Genomic DNA, 20318 nt, shown 5'->3' with positions numbered 1-20318 from the left:
TTCGTGACGCCATCAACTTATGTGCGAACTGGTTGAAGCCATCGATTTGTCCTGAGTGTCGATCGAATGACTGGAGAAGAAACCGACGGACAGAAGTATGGATTAATATTGGTCACTTTATTTTTCAATCTCTATCACGATCGGGAGTGAACTAAAACAGTAAAAAAAAAGCAGTCGGCCTTTTTTCCCTTTTCCATTCTAAATTCTTTAGTTTCCTGATGCTCTTCTTCCTTATCACTCAGCTATAAGCACACATTTCTTTTTCTCCTTCAATTTTTCCCTCCATTTTAATGTTCGGGTCCATCACCGAATCTGATGACTCCTTTCTTGTGCATGGCGTTCCACAGTTTCTTCCCTTCTCCCAATCTTCGGTCGCTTCTCAATCCGTCCTTTCGATTTTCTCCGACCGTTACCAACACCAGATTACTCTCTGGGTCCCTAGCGATAAATGCATATCTGAATGTGTAACGATAGTTTTTCATGGAGACACTTTGCCCAAACCTTTGCGTCTCCATCCCGCCGTGAACTTTTCTCTTTGATTCTCACTCGGAGCAATTTCCTTAAATTCCATCCAAAAAATCCTATTTCCGTCCTCGCCTTTCATCGCTTACATGACATCCTTCTCTCCAACGCGGTAAAATGACTTTGAAGAATAAAATGAGTAGTAGCAAAGAAATATTTCCCTTCATAGCTGTAAATATGCCTCAAATAATTCAAAGTATTTATAATTTAGCATAAAAAGATGTAAATACAGGCAAAAAATCGCATGGGTCATTTCGGCCTTCCGTGGGGTAGGGAAAATCCGGGCCTTTTAGTATGGGTGTGCGGGAAAGATATAAAGTGACCAACAGTGAGAATAGTTCGCAAAATTTTTATTTTTGAAGTAGAATGCCGTTTTCTAGAGAAGCGTAGATAACTACGGTGATGATTTTTATGGCGATATTTCGACGGACACTTTTGGGAAAGGGTTGCGACGCCAAATATTCATCGTCCGAGCCCAGATAGGAGCAGAAATGGCGGCGGGAGGGAGGGGGCGGGCGTTGACCCGGCTTCGCGTCTCCTTGGCAACGCTCGGCCAAACAATGACGGCTCGGACGGCACAATACGTCCAGCGTCAGTGGGTCGCCACCAGCCCGCAAAGCGGCAGCGCGTCTCCGCCCGTCTCAACCGGCCGTCATCAGGTAAGAGGCTCTCCCCGCCCCGCGACTATCTATACTCCCTCACACGTGTAGCGGCTCCAGCCTCAACTTTCTAGTTCACTACATTCAATTATAATACATTCTAGCCGTCCCAGGTGTGACATGGTAGAATTTCCTTAAAATCTGTTACTGAAAAGTGACTTCGTAACTCCACAGAATGTCAATCGGCGCTGGGACTACAATTTGGAATATCGACATGTTAATGGGAGTAATGAGGACTTAGTAATTTTAAACAAAACGTTTATTTTATCCGACCGGTCCCGACACGTAATATGCCATTCCCAAGGGTATATATCCCTTGAAAATGGAGTTGTACCCTTAATAAAGACATATGAAGTGTCGAAACATCTAGAGTTGAATAAACGTTGTGTGGAAAAGTGCTAAGCCGTCATTGATTCCATTATGTGCGCATAATTTATCTAACCGACCTTAACTTCGACATTGAGCGCCATAATTAGGTGCAAAAACACAATCATATATGTACACACTTAAGGGTTTGCTACCTCATGTCTATACTAAGGGTGACATTCTACGACGAAATCATGGTCGATTATATGAATACGTGGATTTTATTCCCTATCTTCAATCACGACATTTGTAGTCTTCTACAACGTTTTATTTTCCGGACAAGTACCGTCAACTTGCGATATCTTTATAGTATTACATGATATATTTGCAGCATTTAGCCACTAGTAACCTGCTATATGTGCAGCGACATCAAGATATCACATGATGTATAGTGTGGCCAAGGTGATATATGTGCATGAAATATTAATTAGGGGATAAAATTATTTTGTAGCACAAGAATTGGAGATCGTGCGGAATGTCCACTGTGCCGTGAAATTCCAAGAATAAGCCTGTTATAACGATATGTACATTCAATTGGTAGGGCTACTAAGAGATTGAGATATATTTTAATTAAGGCATACACGTAAAGGCATATTAGGTATTAAGTCACGGTAAATTAATGAATCAAGTTATTGGGGATAAATGGTGATTTAAGTGGTAAAATACGACTTTTTCTAATCTTCAAGTTACACATTTGGCGAGAAACTAATAATTACTAAATTTTGTACAAAGAAATTTTTTTTCTTCGAAGATTGTGCAGAAAATAAATATCTTATTTACTAGGAATAAAACAGTGAAGTTATTTGTGTTTGCTGAAAATATTACCGATTTTTTTTTCAAAAAAGTTAACCTACGGCATCATTAAAAAACATAACACATTCCGAATCGTCTGTTAATATCATTGTGTCTTTATGTGTAACGCGAAAAGGAAATTTCACTCATGTCAATGGCGTCCAAATTTCATCACTACTTTGAATCGCGGAACCTAGGGTAACTGTATGAAGAGGGAGCAAGGCTGGAGAGGGATTGCGCGGAAGGATGGAAACGCTCTGGTCAGCACAGAGCCGCGAACTCAACTTGCGCGCCAAAGATTCGCCCGCTCGGGTAACTCGAGTTGAAGGATGTCATGGCCTTCCTTGCCTAGCGCTGCCACCTCATGCATTCGTGAAAATTTTATCGAATCGCTCCCTTTCTCACCCAAGTGACAAGTGGTAATCCTGAACACAAGGGAAGTGCCAAGATCGATAACTTCAGTCAATGACCGTAACGGAATATGGATCGTTATTCCCTTAATTTAAACAGGGACGGATCTTTGTAAAAAGATTAATGGCAACTCTCACTTAACCTTTGGATTCCGATTATCCTCACCCTTAATTCCAATTTCACTTCCCATACATATCGTTGCTGAAAGATTGTATTTCAGCATAAATTAATAATTATGAAAAAGTCTCAATTCTTTAAAAAATATAAATAGTACTCATTGAATGAAAAATGATCAAGTTCCGCTCATTCATCGCTAGTTTTCTTGAAATGAGAAATTTCTTGCATCATATTGATATTCATGGGATCAATTTAAACATAGGCTGCTTCTTTGTTTATTTCCTCATTTAAATGATGTTAGTGCCCCTCGAGTGTAAAACTGAGCTTCTTGGCCTTCTGGCATATTCAAATGATTTTTATTATCTATCATCATGAAAGAGATAAAATTGATGTCTTAGAACCAGTGTTTTTTTATTCTGCCGTCTTAATTTGTGAATTCTTATACTACTAAGGCTTTCTGTTACTGCATAATTACACTCCAGATAACTATTGGTTATATGAGGGATAGCGTTTGGATTTTTCTCGTAAAATTTGCTTCACGTAAACAAAATGTAAAATCACGTAAAAAGGCACAGGTGCCGGTTTCCGTCGAAGAAAGAATTATTTTTTCAATGCATGTATGAACCGCATTCATGTTAACATGGAACCAATTAACTTATATTTAAAAATATGTAAATGTGCTCTCGACGGTATTTTCTTAGATGATACACATTTTTATTTTTTCGGAACTATTCAAATGCTTGCAATGAAATTATGATCTAAAACAAAATGACGAAAATACTATGTGATTTGAACACTGGATACTACTTCTATAACTAATAATTCGTTTACTTTTAACTGAAAATGTTTTATCCCATTAGGAGGTTATTTTGCAATGGCCAAAATGACAGTCTTCAGCCTTTTCTATTGCCATCTGCCCAATCGGTTGACTCATTATTTCAAGAAAGGAAGTGTATTTTCTCATTTTTTTGTGGAAAAAGTACAATCAATTTAAAAAGTCGGTCTGCAAACCCGGCGCAGCCGTCTCCGTTATTTTCCGAAGTCCACCTTCGCGTATTGCTTACGCGGTCCTAGTCCACCGAGGATCGAATTGACTCAAACGGGTCGTGCAAATGGTGTAACTTGACTACTTTAACCCTCGCCTAGTACCCCAAGTACGATTTCAGAGGTAGGAAGGCCCCGTAAACCCTCCCCTCACCTAACTAAACAATGTCATCATCGAAGAAAGCGGAAAAGAATTAGAGGTTTTTGCAAGTAACCCATCGTGCGAGGAAGAGAGAGGAATATCAGAGCTGAGAGAATTGGGTAAACTTTGTACAGCACATATAGCAGAAATAAAATTTTAAAGCTTTTTGAGCATAAGTCTCCAATATGTTTCTCCACATCGTCTTGTGAAAAATACATAAATACGTACGCCAATGCTAATATTGTCGTTTCCGTCGCGGTTACCATCCGTGATCGGGTTCACCTGTGTCGGCGGCGAAGGGTTTTCAGCTATTTTCAACATTTATAAGTGAAATAGCAGTTACTCCACAAGTTTAATTTTATTCGGAATACAAATAGTGCATACATTTTCAATACCACAACTTATTCCCATCCTACAAATAAAAAATAAGAAGTGTTTTAGTTTTTTACCTGGCAAAAACTACCGGTAAGGCAATTTTTTTACGAGAGAATAGAATTTTTGCATTATATTTTTCAGATGAGCTATCGGAATGGCTTGAATTGCTTTTAGGATAAATATAATTTTTCACTGAAAGAAGTAGCGGGATATTTATGGGCATTGAGTAAATAGCACGCTTTTAGACCACAATGCGTAGTGCTTTTCTTTTAATGAGTTGTCCTTTTCTTTCTCAGGAATATTCTTACATAAGTATTTTTTAGTGTTTTTTAAAGAAAAATGGTGCAAGCAACATCAGCGTTGCATCATGGTTGCGAGTTAACCATTTTATGTCAGACATGGAAAAAACAAAATTTGCCTGATCTTCTGAAATGAAAAAGGCAGTATATTTGATTATAATTAAAGGTATCCTAATACTTTTGGATTACATGGAAGATTTAACGAATCACCCCGCCTGCGCCCCTCCCATCTCGAACTTACCACTTTAATTAACAGTAACGCCCATTCGCATTAGGCCCTTTAATTCTATCCATATCCTTACCTTCATCCTTCCCCTCCCCCTTTACCTCAAATCTTTCCACTATGGATAGAACTTCATCTCTTTTCCTCTCCGTCCATCTAACTTTCTCCGTTCTTAGTTATACTCATGTCTAGGATGCCTTCATTCTTTTCTTGTCCCTCATTCTTCGGTGTCTAGGTTTCCGCACCGTAAAGCGCTACATCCAAAATATTAGCATAGTTAGCATATTAGTATATTTGGCCGCTAATAAATATAGATTGTATCAATTGCGTAGAAATAGTCATCAGGTACCCAACACGGTATATTTTTATCGAATGAATATCATGCATGTGTAGTTTGTGTTCGCAGTAATATGATTAGCATTTGTTCACCTGCAACACTGACACAGGTTAATAACACATGCATTGACATGCCTGTCACAAGGTGCCAATTACGACTGATTCTAGCACAAAAAAAGAAATAAAAAAGGGGAAAGACTTAGTTTTACCTCTCAATGAAAGGGGAAAAAAGTAAAAGAAATGTTCCTTAAAATGGTAAGAAATTGGCAAATAAATCGTGTAATTAATGCTTCCAATGGCTTGTTAATTATCAAAAATATATTTATAACAGTAACTTGGGTATTAGTACTTTTGATGAGGGTTGATTACTTTTATCTGGAATATATTATTCAAATATTTGCTGAGGGAAATGTTACAATTGGAATGAACATGCCGAAGTAAACATGATAATTTAGCGCACATTAGTACTTTTTATTCCTCTTTCCTTACCTCTGAGTTTATTTGTATGTTTGCGCTTAAGGCGTCGCGTGAATGAATGAAGTAGTGTATCGGCCATATTGGCTTATTTCACTTGGGCTCAGCGTGCCCCGAAACGTATGTTCCTGTCTCTTTCCTGCTATCACATGAGTGTGTATCTTTCCCTTTATCCTTGTGTCCTCGTCCATTTCGTCCGTGCCTAACAGAGTGCCGTGAAAGAGTGTCTAAAATAATTAAAAACAGAGCAGTATGCATTGATGGTGTTTGGTAATCATGTGCTTAAAGCATAATCGAGAAGGCTATTTGTCGACAACTTTTGGAATCCTCTTTCAGACGTAAGTTCCGATTTTCATTTCTTCCTTATTTGTGCGTTGTGGTGACGACTTGATATTTTTAGTACAAGCCAGACTACTCAAACTATCTATCTCAGAATACTATCAAGGTGAGAATCGCATGACTGAGAACTTATGCTTCGCCTTGTGTTCTGCCACTGGGAGTCGGGAAAGTCGCGAAGAATTTAGGAATAGTGAAGAATGCCTCGGTAGGACTTAACGCGGCCGGTGAGAGTAATTCAAACTGGTCCTTTCAAGACACAGAAGGCATAGGCAATACACGAAGCTCTAGCTCAGCGAAAACATAGTTGTTCGCGCTGGCCGTGGGGACCGGCTATTGAAATTGATTGTACATAGGCCATCATAATTGCCCTTATTATTATTCTTTAACTGCTCCCAATACTTTTAATTAAACTTTTTGACATTGAAATCACTTTATGCTGTCCATTGTTTAAAATTTATCTTTGCATGTAATTACAAAGAAATAATAATTCAAAAAAAATATTTCTAGATCACTCTTGGCTATAGAATTAACAGCAGCTTCGTTTTAGAATGAGGGAAAATATATCTCTAGTGGTCCCATTGAAATGAAAACAATACATAAAACGCGTCTTACGTATACCTTTAAAATTAAGAAATATTGATCGGTAAGAGTTTTACTGGTTAGGTAATAATATTGGCGTGAAGGAATAAATAAAAACATTAGAGGTTAAGGAAGGTTGCCCATGAACGAACGCGGAGTAAAACGCGAAAGATATTCTGGTTAAAATCTAATTAAACTTATCTATGGATTGAGAGGGACTTCACGGCTAATAACTGCACTAACCTTACGTAAATACACGGTTAATATATTTTAAGAATGATCTCTGTGCCCCAAAAAAAACGATCCTCTAGCACAATTTAATGTAACCATAGTATATATCCCCGGAAAAAAACCGAAATCACGAAAATAGCAAGATCCGAAAAGAATGTGCAATTTTTCTTCCCATTTCTGCACAATTTCATGGCTTACATTTCTTTCCCGCTCAAGAATTCTTTAACTCTATGACAGAATACAGGAGTGGATAAACTAGCTGTCACTAACGAACGATTGAACTGTTCTCCAATCACGTAGTTCGATCACGCTCTTAGAGATAGCTATTACAATGATCCTGCTATGGGTGTCTTTCCTGGAGTTCAGCATACTTCTCCTTGAAAGCAAGGTCAACGGCTGAGAATTGCTTTCCATTGGATAAAAACGTTGGCCATTTTTTGCACGATTATTCCATGCTTCAGCACGTTTCCTTAGACTCCTCCAATCGCGACGTGCGAAATCAGGGCATGCGCCGAGTTCTTGTCCATGGCATTGGTTTTGCGGGTGCACAAATCTGCCGCTTCCGCGAGCGACCGGCCGACCGCAAGACAAATCAGGCAGCCTTGAAATCCAATCATGCATGGAAGAATCTCAAAGAGCCAGCACCCCATCACCCCATGGCTACTTCCAAAAAGCACCACGTAAATTTATTTTTTAGGGATGAGCGAGTACTCAAATTTCGAGTCGAGTCGAGTAGTTGATACTCCACTCGAGTGTTTCGAGTAGCAATACGAATGCTGAGTCAAGTAGTGTCGGTTACAGAGCTGTCGAGGGAGTAAGTTCCAAAGTTTGCCGACAGGAAGTCATGAAATCCAAGTAATGAAATCGCTTTTGAAGTCCATACGCCGTTGTAATGCCTTGGCCCGGAAATTTCAGCTTGCTGGATACGTAGCAGTCAGCCTCTATAGTCGTCGACGTGGGCGCCAAATACCTTTTCGTTGGCCGCGGCGGCCTACTGTCTTCCGACCCGGCGGCGTATTCGGAGTAATCCGAGTGGACTGCTGCATCGCTGATACTTTCTTATGTGATACTTTTGTACCTTACCCTACTTTCTTTATTCAAACGGAGAGAGAATAGGCTCAAATCGTTATGATATCTGAGAGAAAGAAAAAAAAACTTAAAAGCATAGGCAGACAATACCGGTTTCTCCCGATTTTGAGACAGTTACCATCAACGTTCATGATTATCATTTCCTTGTTACATCAGGCTAAGGATTCAGAACAGAAAATTCTCAATGGGATGGGAATAATTAGAATGAGTTGGAGAATGCATTGTTGTATTGCCTGTAGGGGCTTTCTCTAACTCGATAGCAAGTCTTATCGACGTTGCTACGTCGTTAGCTTATCGAAAATCTCAACCAATGGCAATTGGTTTTCTCTACGCTTGCTTAACGATATTTTCTCGGTGGCACTAACGAAAAATGTCGATAGCTTATCCGGGTGCTTGAGGGCACGTCTTAAGCTTATCGACTCCCGCCATAATGCTTTTCGGTATCGGTTTTAAAGTTTTAATTCTGCTACAACACAGCGATTAAGGTATTTTTACTTGAAAAATTATAGGAACACTTTTGCGAAGGAGGTGGAAAGCATTAAAACGTTTTGCAGTAATCAATGATTATCAAAAGTGGCAATAGAGATATTAGTTTTTTCGGGGGAGTAAACATGCTGTTTGAAGTAGATAATTTGTGTAAAAATAATATTTACACATTCCAATTATGGTGCTTCGATTATTTATAGTCGGTAGTTTCTTTCGGCTCGATTGATGGGACTTCACTTTTTAGGTAGGGAGCCAATCACTCTTGAGGAAAGAGCAAATGTAATCAAGCATCTAGTGCAGAGAAGACGACTTAGGAATACTCAGAATCCTAATTTTCGAAGGATATTTAATTCGGAACAACCTGTTGAATAACCCCCGATATGGCCCTAACACTGACGGATCTTTGACGCCTTTCTAAAGCCACCGTTCACGAAAAAAATAACGGTTTCCCTCTTTTACTCATTAGTCGTCACTTTTAACTTTTGCAATGCAGATAAACTAAGTCCCATCGAAAAATATGCCCGTGTTTTGATGGGTACATGCATACACTTATTTTAGTATCATTTGCAGTTGCTGATTGCAGTGATTTTCTATGCCTAATTGTGGCTACCAACGATTAACCTTTGCTACGTTTTGCTTTTGTGCGAGTTCAATCAGTAAAGCGATGCCTCAACATGGTGAGTGACTCTGAAAATATTTATATTATTTCCTTAAATGCACATTTTTTCTATGTTTACTTTAATGTGCTTATCTTCGCTTTGCGTAGAATATAATTATAAGTAGCAACAACACCAACAACATTAACACTTCCGTAATCTTTACTCAAGACACGAGTAAGTGACACGAGTTCACAATCATAACACTCGCGATGATTCCTTCCATGGCATCCGCGTAATCTCGGCATTTTTTATCAACGAATTGATTTCAAACATCCCGAAATATGATGAAAGCGTCAATAAGTTTTTCTAATTGAATAACTACCACTGCGGAAGTTGTGGACTCATAGCGGAAATAAGGCAAACGATGTAAACAAGCCGTGGCTGAAGATGCACTCCGAAATTTACATTGTTACAATACTAATAAAAATAATTTTGTCACTAGTATTATCACGAGAGTAAAATTATTATAGGCATAGGTGAACGAGTAAGTAGCTGACAAAGTCCTCTTCAAGATAATTGTACTTGAAAATTACGATACAAAATGCACCAAAAGTTGCCGATATTCTTCCATCGACGAATGTTGAATCCTTGAATATACATGCTTATTTACACTAATTTCCCCCATATTTTATTTTATTTCGTTCTTCATGGAAATATATTACGACACATCATAAAAACAGTAAATGAATCCACTACTAAAATAATACTCATCAGTTTTCTCCATCATTTATTATTCTTTTCCGAATCCACCGTTCTTTAGCAGCTTCTTGTTTATTTATGGTGACTATTTATCGTTTATTAGTTACCGTAGTTAGGCACTGCTTCTTGATGCTACCAAACGAATAAATCTAGGCATTGTGATTGGTTGAAAATTCTAGCCTCACTCGCAGGCGCCGACGGTGTATTGTTTGCTATCGACAAGCCGTGGTCTTGCTTTGCAACGACGAGCTGTCGTTAATGTGAGATACAGAAACACACTTTCGATAAGAGGGTGTCGTTGCAAGAGAGGACTTTCGTTAACAATCCGTTAACAACAATTCGTTAACGAGTTAGAGAAAGCCCCTACTGGTCCAAAATTTACCATGCTGGACTCGATACTCGAGAGTAGTTTTCAACCCAACTCGATACTCGACCCGAGATCAAAATATGCCACTCGTACGTCCCAATATTTTCTTTTTAAAAAGACTTGCAAACCACCCAATGTTGCTCGGGAAGGATGGTACCCAGGGGAGTGGGAAGCTTGGAACTTGGATTGATGGTCTTTTAGCAGGATTTTTAGGTAAACGAACAAACCAGGTATGATGATGGTTAACATATATAACAGCAAAAATTCGGAAACATGATTTCCGTCTACCACGCATGAGAGCGGCATGTACCTCTCTCCAAAACAGTGATCGTAATGCGTGTCCGTACGTGCGTAGGCCACAAACGTCGTGTGAACGCATACCCCAGCAAAAAGGTTAGCATGAAGAGTTATAAGCCGTTATAGAAGTTATAAGAGAAGCAAAAAGGTTAGCATAAGTTAAGAATAGATTCGTTTGAGTTATGTTTTCCTTTTGGGCATGTGAAGAGGTGTTCCTACCCGGCAGGATGTCCAACCACAGAAGTTGTTGGACGTACCTAGCGTGAAAATCGGTAATGATAAAACGACGCAAAGGAAGCGTCAGGCACAACCAGAAGTAGCACTACGGACTTTGGGAGCATGAGATGCACCTACGTAATAGCTTTGGTTGCAATCTGTGCAGCTGTATGGAAATGAATAGCGGACTTACAAACAAGCATCCTATTTTATACACACATATATATATAGATCTCTTGCCTGCGAGCATTTTAAAGTGTACTTTGTTACATTTGAAGTTTTATAACTGACTCAAAGACTCATTGATATAGGGTAATCATGTTTGGATGAAATTGATATGGATGAAATGTCCACGGTAATTTCATATTAGCATTTTGACTAAGGAGTAAATGAAATGTATAAAGAAGAGCCATGTTGCATTCTATACGAAATTAATGTTCTTAATTTGAGGCAGTGGAGAAAGGAAAAGTTTCTGTGGAAACACTATCCTCGAGATAATTAACATGTAAAATATTTGAGATGCTTCTTAGGCTTTACCTTATTTAAAGGGTGAATTTAATTTGTACCAACGAGTGCCTTGAATCAATCGGAACCACTGCGGAACAACCAATTTGTTATCTTAGATATGAGACTTGTTTTTGACAAATTTTGGGCTCTGGATAAAAAAATTAACCTCAGTTTTTATCTATCACGTCAATTTTTCAAGCTACAGGATATCTTCCTCTGGTCTCATGTGTCATACAAAATTTGCATATAAAGGAATTTAAAGGGAAATCTGACCTTCTATGCTGCTATTAGAGAATGATTGAATTTATACAAGGGTAATACACAATAACTGTAAGTAAAAATTGTGATCAATCAAAAAGTGATTTTCTTATCAAACATACGCAGACTTAAATACATATTATCTAAAAGCAAAAATATTAAGGTAAATATTTTTGCTTTTAGATATTTTCTGGAGTGCTAAATCTGTGGACGTTTATCTGTGACAATTTATTAGAGAGAGACTCAACTCTCGTACCAAATCATTCCACTCGTACTGATCAAATCCCTTACGAAAGGAATCATCTTCAATATCATTATCTTCGTTATTGGGGTCACTTAGACCTTCACCAGATTCGTATTCTAGCGTTTGCAAAAAGATACTTTGATAACAGGCTCAGGAATTTAAGCTAAATGAAGCACTGAACGTACATATGATGATTAAATAGGATACTATATTTTATATTTGATTTTTTTGTGTATAGACTTTTTTCTATTTAAAGCAACAAGATGAATGATCTTTGGGCTCTTACCAAATCAGGGGCGTACCAAGTAGAAACGAATCGTGTTCTCTTCCTCTAGGTTCGTTAACTCTTAACGTACCGCATTTTCACATTTCGAGGGGCCCTGAAGAGTGAAATGCCGTTTGTCTTTTGACGCTGGCTAGCCCAGGCAGGAAATCCGAAGATCCAAGCGTAATGGAGCGGCATTTTTCCATATTGGAGCTAACAAATTGAAGACAGGAAAATTTTCAGTAGTTCATATGGATGTATATGAAAACTTGAAAACGAAACTCGCAATCCACGTAAGAATCTAGTCTAGGAACCTCTGCCCTTCAATTTTGATATAGTTACATTTCATAATGCCTGACAATAACCAACGATGAATATCATTTTTAGCAATATTCAACCGAAATTTAAAGGCGATCTAATAAAAGGTTTACCGATGCGTATGAATTGACAACAAAATATTAGTGTATGCCACACGCTCAACACTGAAGCTCACTTTTGAGCAAACTTTGGACTAACTGCCTGCGTCTCAATAAAATATCTCCTTCATAACTAGACAACTATGCACCTTTCTCTGGAGCTCCTACGGAGACTGTCACTCGGCAATAGTCGCATAAGGTTAATGTCAGCCAATTGGAGAGCAATGATACTTCGTGTGGCCGACGCAGTGGTCACAATTGCACAAGGAATAGTGACAAGATTTGACGTGGTGGAAGAAACTACAGTTTTGAAACCAGCATGCCTATTTTACCGTAAACTAGCTCAAAAATTGAATTCAACAGAACATAAGTCACAAAATTTTCCCCAGTGTAATGAACCGTGGGGAAAAACAGATATCAAATTGTCAACCTTTCCATACTGTTACCCTAGCTACGTATTGATTGATACCCAGCCTTAGAAATAAAGGTAATGCAGGCACACTGGGCTAAATGATACCAATCTTAGGAATCCAGTACTATGAACGATGAATAAATTTAATGTTGGTGGCAAGCTTTTTAATGAATTTTTGAATTACTTAAATCCTTCGCGCTTTCTCTCTTCAAATTGCAGTCCGTAGCTGTGCGCACGACCCTCTATCCACACTTCGTCAATATCATGCTCCAAGTCACTCGTCACAACCTTTTAAAATGCCATTTCCTGACAAAACTCGAATTTTTATATAATAAGAAACCACAGAAGAAATTTAGAATAAAAAATGTATGCCGTAGAAAATAATATGATTTGTTACATAAATGCATTACTTATGATAACCCCATAGGTCTCGATGTCATGTCAAATGCTGTTATAAATGGATCAATTTGAAGAAAGACTCAGGAGCTCTCCGTTATTATCTCAGGAACTAAGAATATAATTTGAATAATTCATAAGAAAGGTGAGGTCCCAAATCCTGAATATTTTGAGGGAGACAAGCATAAAGTACAAAACACGGAAATTTTACACTCCACAGCCTTCACAAAGGTCTTTAGGGTCTTCAAAACTGAATTTATACTCCATGCAGCTGTCCTAACTATATAAAAAAAGTCAAAACTACGTTATTGCATTATTTTTTAAGTTTCGATTGGCCTAATTGATAGGAATAAAGGCTTTTAAGTTTAGTTATGGAGTAATTTATATTAAATTTTTGAAAATGTGAACATTTGCAAAACGCAGAACTAATTTTTAGCGCAGTTTCTTGGAATATGTATCTTCATCAGCCAGTTTATCACAAAACCGTCATGACAAGCGATTGGGAAATGAAATCGGGCGGCATATATTCTGTTGCCAAAATTTAGAAGAAAAAGATTATTACGCGGACCGTGATTGACAAAATCGTTGATTGCCTTCTCTCGCCTCAAAAGGTAAAACAAAATGGTGGATAGGCCATTCTTTCCTAAGACAGTAATTGGAGATATTAAACTACCCATTGAGTAATGTTTTAGTAAATTTTAGTAACTTAAAATTTATCCTGAAAATTTTAGAAGCTTTTGAATTTAGAAACATTAATACCTAAACTTATTACTGACAGTATAATGAATGAAATGAAAATCTAAGAAAATAATTCCTATGATTTTCGGAGAAAGTATTTTGCATTTTTTTCTAAGCAAATAAACGATGTACTTCTATACAGAATTACCATTACATTGTTAGGACTACCATCCCGTGCTCTTTTCTCAGCATTTGGTTGATTGAGCCTCGCAAAGTTTTCCTCGAATTTTTTATAATTATAATTATGATGTTACTTGAAAGCCATTGGCCTGGTGGTAACATGAAAATACGAGTAAAACATTTGACAACATTATAACAAACCTTTGAAACATAATTCTTTAACATATTTTTATTTTATTTGATTTTTAAAAATACATAACTTTTACGGGAAGGGCTCTAATATATTTGGTATGGCCCTGTTCAATAAGGAGAACTACTTGTCCTTAGTGATCATTTTTTCCAACTAAATTTTGTTTTACATGTCTTTCCAATTTGATCCTATGCTTTTCCTCATTCACTATTTTGAGCATCTCAAGTAGACGGCAGCTTTTTTCTCCTCCCCCGTAAATTCTCGTTTTAGCCAAACAATGTGGGCTGAATTGAAAATTTTCTAAGCTAATTGTTTGAAAACTCACTTTACCCAAACAAAAGAGAAAAATATGAACGTGTTTAGATCAATCTCTGCAAATTATTGCTCCTTAAATCATCGTAAATATCCACAGTGCAGAGATTGGCTATCTAGTTTTAGAAGCATGGTATCCCCCATTATTTTTATGAGAAAGTAATGTGTCCACTCAAGTTCATGCGAGGCATAAATCCTGGTTACATATCCTGGTTATGCTTGTAATTTTACAGAAACTTTTTTAACTGAAATCATAAATATATGAAAGCAGTCAAATCCAGAAACTCCCTGGAAAAATATCGTTTGGAAAGCATACAAGGTACTTCAGAGTGATTTTGAAAATATTATTCGGGTTATATGAATTTCTGTAGAAAACTGTTGCTCTCAGTAACTTGCAAAATAATTGTAAGGCTACTGATCCAACCTCGGTGATTATATGCTTTCAGTGGACTTTGGCCTGTGTCAGGAAGGCATTTGCATAATCATTTGGATACTCTGAGCTAAAGAGCCAAAAAAAACATGCAAATACCCGGAATGATGAGTAATTTGCTCTAAGGAGGGAGGAAGTAAAGAAAAATCGGTTGTTTTTCCAGTTGATTTTGGTTCAAGATGCGATCTTTTAGTAAATCAACTTGGTATCCTTTGCGCATGAGTAATTTTCATCAAAGTTTCGCCCAAATCCCCGAGCCCCAAAGGGACCCCATGAAAGCCAGGTGTGAGAATTTGGGTCAGTGTAATTCAACAGCACAGACGCGACGAGGGGAGGGGAGGCCCAGAGGGAAGAAATAAGCGCGGGAAGGGAATTCGACAAGAATGACCCAGTTACAATTGCGCCACTCAGCTCAGGTAGAGTTAAGCATTGACAACATCAGACGCCGTGACTAAGGTGACAGGAAGACCACAAATATTGAGTGGCATATGTTTTATCTAGTGTGCACGAAAAGTTCAGTGCAGTGAAGCGTTTATGGCCCGAATACATTGCTATTGGATCCACTTTGGACAGTCAAGATGACTGAATTTTTTAACAGAAACTAAAAGACAAACATTTTCTTGCCTTAAACATAAACCTTGCTAAATAACATGAAAAAAGTAATTCACAGTAATTTTACATAGACCAGGTATATAGAACCATAATTTACACGAACGCAATGAACAGTAATTTTATGGAATATCATGGCAAATGTACAAAAGATCGATTTTCCTCCTCTGCGCATAATACCAAAATTGAAATGGCAAAATCCGAGGTCATGTTATCCACAATGGGTATGATTGGATGATTCCAGTGATACCAATTGTTTTCATGTTGTTTATACCACCTCGAAATTTTATTTCCATTTAATTCGAAACCCAGGACTAAGGAGAAAATTAAGGATTTTAATACATCAATGTATTTAAAGCATCCAACTTGCTAGCTTTTTACATTTCCAATAATGATATCGAAGTTTAGGGATTCAATATTGTCCCGAGCTTTTTAATACTACGAAGCCACGTTGAGTGCACCTGCTTATTTTTACTTTGAGGTTACAACACAAATGATCATGCTGTACGTTAATCTATGGCTTCCGCGATAGTTTGCGAAGAGCGCCCAAATTGATCGCTGGACTTGTTCGTGCGAACTGATGGTGCGATCGAGGCTATTGTCAGGGTTGGGCGACGCCAGGAGTCTCCGCTTGACATTGCATCTTCCCCGAGGGCACGCCCCCTCCTGAATAATTCATTGGCCACGCGAGCATGAAGATGCTTCCGTCGAAGGTCCGCGCGCCATGACGCCGTTCGCTACGGACGAGTGCGCGCTAGCCGTGACGTCACCGTCCGCCCCCCCCCCCCACGTGCCCGCCGGCCGCAGTCCCGCAGCGCGAAATGCGAGCGGCAAATTTTGGGACTCGGCTCGGAGTCGAAATATCTACGAGAGCGCACAAGGTGACCGCACGGTAACCGGAAGCTGGGTATAACATCGAAACCCCAGAACCAGTGGTTATGGAAAGAGTTTGCTTGTTTATGGTAACAATACATAAATAGTTGCTTAGGTTCTCCGACATGTCAGGTCTCCCTTAGGCGACGTATCGATGCTCGACTCGCACATAGGAACGAGGACTATGGAAAATGTGATGCAGTGGAGAAGAATCATATTGTCACGCCAAACGATGCGGTCAGACATTAATGGTCACATTTTTTATTAAATGTTGGGAATTGATTGTTATATTATACCCATTATTTAGATCAAATAAAAGACCCGAGAAGAATTTCTGCGACTAGTCCTCCGGGAAAGCCTACGATCCTATTACAGTATCTAAATAGATTTGATTAAACCCTGACGAATCGCCTGATTCCCGAGCATTAAATTTAATGAAAAAATAAATCATCCGAAGAAAGTGAATGAAAACAAACGTTAGGTCGGATTCAGCCCCGCAGAGCCATCGCGTGAGCTCCGGTTGTGCCATTTCAGTCTTGGTCCAATGTGCCGGAGCAAGGAGGTTATTATCCTAGCATTATTCTGAGAGTTCATGTACCCGAGTGACCGGAAAGGTAGTCAACTGTACCCTCATGGTTTACTCAGACGAGTAACAATCGGCAGTGATGTATTTGCCGAGATGATTGAGATATCTGGCTCACATCCTCTCGGGTAAGCATCACTCTCTTCTCAGGAAGAGTTCACATTCGTACCGCATCGCATTGGCCCATTGACCGCCAATGTGAGAATTCGATACAGTGGTAAAAACATGATATCAATGGAACAAAATTCGAAGGAAACGATTGCACGTGATTGAGCCCATCCATATCCCAAAAGCTTCATATTTTTCCCCAAAATATGAAGCTTTTGGGATATAGATGTAAAGTGTAATTTTTATGAATAAAATTTAATTAAACCATAAAATAATTTCTCCTGGTCAACAAGATACGTTTTACTTAGATAATTTTGCCCATTATTTCAGCAATCAAAATAATATATTGAGTAAAAACTCGTTAGAGCTATTACTTTGATCAAATGAAATAATGAAATTTATCTTGTAAAGCCAATGAAAATACATAAAATATTTTAATTTGCTTTCTGCGATGCAACCTCCTGAAATATGAATATTCCCGAAGTAAAGTGTTGTGGATATCTACGAAAGCCAATTAAAAGTAATAAATATAATAATTGGCTTTAGGAGTTATATACTTAATTTCCAAGAATATATGTACTCAAAATGAAAATATTAATGAGCATGAGATCTGCAGAGGGATATCAAAATAGAGACTAACAATGGCATAGAGTTTTTGCCTCTGGGCAGCCTCAGATAGAAGACGAGAGAATGAAGATGATCCATTAAATGACGAAGAATACGGATTTTCAGCTGTTATAATTTTAGCTGATGGACAAAACTAACGTCTAAGTATATACTGTAATATTTTAACAGCATTTTGTGACAACAGCTTTAATTTTTCCATAAAAGACGCAAAAATATTTAATGATGTATATCTCGCCCACAAGCCCACTTTGCATACTTAATTAAAAATTTTATTTTACCTTGAGGTGATGACTTATGGTCTTACGCGTCTCAGATATGCATAACGCAAACTAACTTTAAACTATCTTAGTCATAAAATTCGTATGTTAGCAATAAAACTCGGAATAGGATTAACCTTTGATATGAAAATTGATGCTCAAATATCGTTGTTTAAAGCGAATTTTTCAAATTAAAAACAATTACTATGATATAATTACAAAATTAGCGACTTTAAAACATTGGTAAATAATTTTCAGCTAGGTTTTTTTCAGAAAAAGTATTTGCATAAAAATGAATTCCCTGAAATATATTGAAATAACTCTTCTTGAAATACATTTCATCTCGATTAAAGCCAATGTAACTCAGTGGGCACAAGTGTAAAGAAATTTCACTTTAACATCCGAGCTCTCGTCGCTAATACCTCCTCATATAAACTCTCCTTCTACTTGAGTGATAAATGCGTTATCAGGGTTGCACGCAGTAAAGACTGATTCGGAAGCTAAAATCTGCCAATTACAAATTTCATGCCTACCACATTTTTCTTGTAGAATCATGAACTGAATCAATTATGTTCATGCGCTGCGACAAATGCATGCAAAAATGAATAAATATCTACTGGTTATGATGCAAAATGTAAAATACTCGATTACTATCAATTTCTTTCAATTTAAACCATATTTACAAACATATGGCACTACAAGGAAAGAGTTATTTCATTTTCATCGTTTTCGTCCTTAAATTCGAATTGATACTCTTAGCTCGAGGTTTAAGGTCGAAGAATTGTTTGGTTCCCATCCTTATCCTCACTTCATTAGAAACGAGGGCAAACCAACTAGAAAGATTCGGAAATGCTCTCAAACCGACATCTTGGAAAATTTTCTCTCATTTATGCTTTAGTTTTGCGTGTTATCGTTCCTCAGTTTGAAAGTGGCGTGTATATCGTCTGTTTCGCAATTTAGCCAAAGATATTTCTGATATGCTGATTTCATTTTTTCATCCTGTTTGGTCTACTCGTATCTACTCCACTATTAGGGGCACAAAATTTTTTTATATCCTCACCTTCCATTATTGCAAATTTTAGTCTGATACAGTTCACACCAGACACAATTAAAAGATGGGATCAACCAGATCGAAGTTTGTTCATTCTGTTTGTAAGAGAGTAATAATTCATATTGAATGCGTACAATAAATGAAGTTCTAAATGCAAATTTTAAATTGGATTTTATACACAGGATAATATGTATTTCTTTCGAGATTTTGAAATCCAGATTAAATGTATGTATAAACCCTAAGGAGAGCCTATTTAATCCCATTCTCCTAGTTTGTAGGGGTAAGGCGACTTAAAGCATTGCCGCTAAATTAGTCTATGAAACATTCTAAAACTAAATTAAGGGCAGAATAAAACTGAAAAAAGGGGCCCGAGGCTATGGAATTCTTGGTCATGGTTTTTATTGTACTATCTATCAACCTATAGATCATTTAAATCCTAGGAATTATTTCCATAAAGTTAGTAATAATAGCCGTAAACCAATTTAAAAAAGATAGTAAAAAAGACCTTATGACCTCCAAAAACCTTATGACCTCGAGAATGAACACCTAGCTTCGAGGGAAATCTTTCAAGGTCAGTGTTTAAAGGTTAAACAAGTTTTTTTCATCGGGTAAAAAATTAAATTTAACACCTGGTCAGCCTACATTCTCTATCAGTTTATAGCTACTCGCATTAGCTCGTACTACTCAAACTCGCTAACATACAGACTGTCCCAAGGGTCGTGTGTCATTTTTGACCTGTAATTTTAGTAACTTTGCATGGAGCAATATTCATGAAAATTGTAACACTTATGGGGAAGGGTCCTAAGTTTTGTTGAGTGTAAGCAAAATTTTACAATTTTGACCTTTTGGCCTCACAAAGTGGGTCCAAACCAAAAATTTGAATTTGCCTTATGGGGTTTCAATGTTAAAAAAATCGAGATAGACAAAAGTGTGAATTTCATTGACCAATATGTCAATTCTTAGGTTTTCGGACACGAGAAACCCGAAAATAACACTTTTATTTACGAATATTCAACCGTTGACCCAGTAAGGTCACCGTCAAGGTCATAAGGGTGGCAAAAGGAATAGCATACCAACAAAGGTGTCGATCCATGGGTTTTGTAGGGTGCCCAAGTCATTGGTATTGTCCAAATACCCGTATTATTCACTAATTGACCTCCGAGGGTCACCACGGGGGTCAAAGGTCATAGAGTTAAAAGT

General features: G+C 37.8%; 1 protein-coding gene across 1 annotated transcript in view; it reads left to right on the top strand.

The window, feature by feature from the left end:
• Positions 1-1125: 1125 nt before the first annotated feature.
• The window catches only part of LOC124171642 (MAM and LDL-receptor class A domain-containing protein 1-like), a 66497-nt gene continuing 47304 nt past the window's right edge, over positions 1126-20318 (top strand). Inside the window, exon 1 of the mRNA XM_046550854.1 lies at positions 1126-1181. The gene's annotated coding sequence lies outside the window, so the exon portion shown is untranslated. The remainder of the gene's footprint in view (positions 1182-20318) is intronic.

This window comes from Ischnura elegans, chromosome X (genome assembly GCF_921293095.1).
Source record: "Ischnura elegans chromosome X, ioIscEleg1.1, whole genome shotgun sequence".
NCBI lineage: Eukaryota > Metazoa > Arthropoda > Insecta > Odonata > Coenagrionidae > Ischnura > Ischnura elegans.
Note: the sequence above shows the minus strand (reverse complement) of the source record. Positions and strands in the feature narration are given on the sequence as shown.